Source organism: Sapajus apella, unplaced genomic scaffold (assembly GCF_009761245.1).
Source record: "Sapajus apella isolate SASKATOON/1434 unplaced genomic scaffold, GSC_monkey_1.0 scaffold4964, whole genome shotgun sequence".
In the NCBI taxonomy this organism is placed as follows: Eukaryota; Metazoa; Chordata; class Mammalia; order Primates; family Cebidae; genus Sapajus; species Sapajus apella.
In genome coordinates, this window is record NW_022441888.1 from 1 (window position 1) to 3,968 (window position 3,968).

A 3,968-nucleotide genomic window follows, 5' to 3' on the forward strand; every position below is an offset into this window, starting at 1 on the left:
ACCTCCGCCTCCTGGGTTCAGGCAATTCTCCTGCCTCAGCCTCCTGAGTAGCTGGGATTACAGGCATGCACCACCATGCCCAGCTAATTTTTTGTATTTTTAGTAGAGACGGGGTTTCACCATGTTGACCAGGATGGTCTCGATCTCTTGACCTCGTGATCCACCCGCCTCGGCCTCCCAAAGTGCTGGGATTACAGGCTTGAGCCACCGCGCCCGGCCACGTGAATTTTTTATATTTTGAATAGAAACAAGGTTTTACCCTGTTAGCTGGACTGGTCTCGAACTCGTGACCTGAGATGATTCTACCTGCCTCGGCCTCCCAAAGTGCTGAAATTATAGGTGTGAGCCACTGCGCTCGGCCCAATTTTTTTTGAGACAGTGTTTCACTCTGTCACTCAGGCCAGAGTGCAGTGTCGCCCTCCGGGTTCACTGAAGTTTCAACCGCCCCAGAATCAGGTGATCTTCCCACCTCAACCTCCCTAGCAGCTGGAACCACAGACATGTGCCACCACACCTGGCTTTTTGTATTTTTGTAGAGACATAATTTTGCCATGTTGCCCAGGCTGGTCTTGAACTCCTGGACTCAAGCAACCCACCTGCCTTGGCCTCCCAAAGTGCTGGGATTATAAGCATGAGCCACTGCACCCTGCCTGTCCTATTCTTTATGAGCAATTTAAAGGATTTTTCAACAATGTTTTTGTCCATTCTTGCTTTTCACCATACTGACATTAGAACCAGACTCCATGTGAGATGGGACACCACTAAACACGGTGCTCATTGCTCTTAATAGAGTTATGTGCAAGTTCCTGTGCAAGGAAAGAGCAGCATTCAGCCTGGGATGATCAGAAAAGAGTCTCCACAACATACATTCCAGTTGAGCACTTTAAGGTTGAGTACAAGTTTGTTAGAGAAAGGGGCAAGACCAAAGCTGGATGGCCAGCTATCTACAGTATGGCTGGACTAAGGCTCTTAAGGTTTCTTCAAGTCCTAAACTCCTTTATGTTTGATCTTCATTTCATGTGCACTCTGGATATTTTTTCTTTTTCTTTCTTTCTTTCTTTTTTTTTTTTTTTTTTTTCCGAGGTGGAGTTTTGCTCTTGTTGCCCATGCTGGAGTGCAATGGCATGATCTCAGCTCACTGCAACCTCCACTTCCTAGGTTTAAGCGATTCTCCTGCCTTGGCCTCCCAAGTAGCTGGGATTACAGGTGTGCACCATCACACCCAGCTAATTTTGTATTTTTAATAGAGACGGGTTTTCACCATGTTGGTCAGGCTGGTCTCAAACTCCCTATCTCAGGTGATCCGCCTGCCTCAACCTCTTCAAGTGCTGGGATTACAGGCCTGAGCCACCACGCTGGCCTGGGTTTTGTTTTGTTTGTAGTCCATTATTCTTCCCAAGTTTCCTTGGTAGGCAGGATAGTCAGGATATTTTAACTAAATTCACTTTCCTCAGGAAGAAGCCTGGCTTGAGGATGCTCAGGTCTTCATTCAAAAGACCCTGTGTCCAGCTGTCAAGGAGCCTAATGTCCAGTTGACTCCATTGGTAATTGATTGTGTGAAGACTGTCTGGTTGTCCCAGGGAAGGAACCAAAGTTCTACACTACCCCTCAGCTACAGGTAAGGAGAGGTGGCAGTTGCAGGGGCTGGGTGGGGCAGGGGTGTTGAATTCAGGATTGAAAAGTAGGTCCTATAGTTAGAAAAAGGGCAAGTGAGGCTGGGTATGGTGGCTCACGCCTGTAATCCCAGCACTTTGGGAAGCCAAAGCAGGCGGATCACCTGAGGTTGGGAGTTCGAGACCAGCCTGACCAACATGGAGGAACCCCATCTCTACTAAAATTACAAAATCAGCTGAGTATGGGTGATGCATGCCTGTAATCCCAGCTACTCAGGAGGCTGAGGCAGGAGAATACCTTGAACCCTGGAGGTGGAGGTTGCAGTGAGCTGAGATTGTGCCATTGCACTCCAGCCTGGGCAAGAGCTAAACTCCATCTCAAAAAAAAAAAAAAAGAAAAAAAGAAGAAGAAAAAGGTTGCAAGTGAGAGAGTGAACAGAGGACAAGTTAGTCAACGTATCCCCTTCTGCAGAGCTTTGCTGTTCTAATACAATCAAGCTTTCCTTTTCCTAAAGTTCTCCTGCATTGGCTTAAGATTAAAGAAAAGGAGAGGAACAGGGGAAGAGAGAGAGAATATTTGGAAAAAGAGCTCTCAAAGTGGGGAAAGAGGCTAATATTTTATTTATTTTGTGTATTAGGAAACAAAGATACAGAGGGCTGTATGACTTGACCAAGTGCAGATCATTGTGTTTAAGATGTGTGTTTTAGGGCTTCCAAGCGTATTTTTCTGTATATATACATTTTTTACTACACTATCCTTCCCAAAAGTGTTTTAGGCAATGTTAGTAAAGCATCATAAGAAAAGGGGTTCATGGCTAAATGAGAGTGAGGGACACTGAATATAAACAAACTTCTTTGGGAGCGTCATAGGGTTTATTAAGGTATTAGAGGCTCTGACGAGTCCTGCAAAAGAAACCTATTTACCTCCTCATAGACACTGTCACTATCTTGGAGATGGGATATATTATTCCAATAAATATTTTAATATTTGTACTACACATACGTCTATTCTTAAGCAATATAATGTAGAGTTATGCATACCTTTAGACTTTAAATAAATGGTACCATACCTTACATACCCTCTGCAATTTGCCTTTTTTGTTTGAGACAGGGTCTCGCTCTGTCCCCCAGGCTCGAGTGCGGTGGTACAAACACTTCTGACAGCCTTTACCTCCAGGGCTCAAGCATTTCTCCTGCCTCAGCCTCCCACATAGCTAGGACCACAGGTGCATGCCACTGCACCTAGCTACTTTATTTTATTTTTTTGTAGATACGGGGTATCTCACTTTTTTGCCCACACTGGTGTCAAACTCCAAGGCTCAAGCAGTCCTCCTACAGTGGCCTCCCAAGGTGTTGGCATTATAGGCATGAGCCACTGTGCCTCACCTGCTTTCTTTTTTGAGATAGAGACTCACAAAAGTCTCACTCTGTTGCTGAGGCTGGATTGCAGTGGCACGATCTCAGCTCACTACAACCTCCGCCTTCTGAGTTCAAGCGATTCTCCTGCCTCTTGAGTAGCTGGGGTTACAGGCACATGCCACCACACCAGCTAATTTTTGTATTTTTTAGTAGAGACAGGGTTTCACCACATTGGCCATGCTACTTAAATTCCTGACCTCAGGTGATCGCCCACCTCAGCCTTCCAGAGTGCTGGGATTACAGGTAGGAATCACTGCACCCAGTCCCTGCCTGCTTTTCTTGCGTAACATTATACTTCTTTTTTTTGCTTGTGGGTTTTGTTGTTGTTGTTGAGATGGAGTCTCACTCTGTCACCCAGGCTGGAGTACAGTGGCATGATCTTAGCTCACTGCAAACTCTGCCTCCCAGGTTCAAGCAATTCTCCTGCCTCATCCTTCCAAGAAGCTGAGATTACAGGTGCCTGCCATCACACCTGGCCAATTTTTGTATTTTTGTAGGGATGGGCTTTCACCATGTTGGCCAGGCAGGTCTCAAACTCCTGACCCCTGATGTTCCACCCGTCTCAGCCTTTCAAAGTGCTGGGATTACAGGTGTGAGCCACTGCACCCAGCCCCCACTCATTTGTTTTAACTGGTCTATGGTATTCTGTTAGGTGAATGTATATGTCACTCTTTATCTTTTTAAAATAGGAAAGGTAGAGATATGTTTAGTATAAGATGCTTTTTCCTTGGCACTCCCTTAGCCTGCTTATGACAGTTTGGGAAATACTTCACTAAGCTTGGTTATCTGTGTCAGTCAGTCAAAGCAAGAGATCTTCTTTTTTTTTTTTTTTTTTTTTTGAGACGGAATTTCACTCTTGTTACCCAGGCTGGAGTGCAATGGCGCAATCTCGGCTCACTGCAACCTCCGTCTCCTGGGTTCAGGCAATTCTCCTAC

The 3,968-nt window shown here is 45.6% G+C and overlaps 1 pseudogene; it reads right to left on the reverse strand.

Annotated features, from left to right (window-relative positions):
• Positions 1-1,663: 1,663 nt before the first annotated feature.
• On the reverse strand, positions 1,664-1,990 carry LOC116547836 (annotated as a pseudogene).
• Between the last annotated feature and the right edge of the window lie 1,978 nt (positions 1,991-3,968).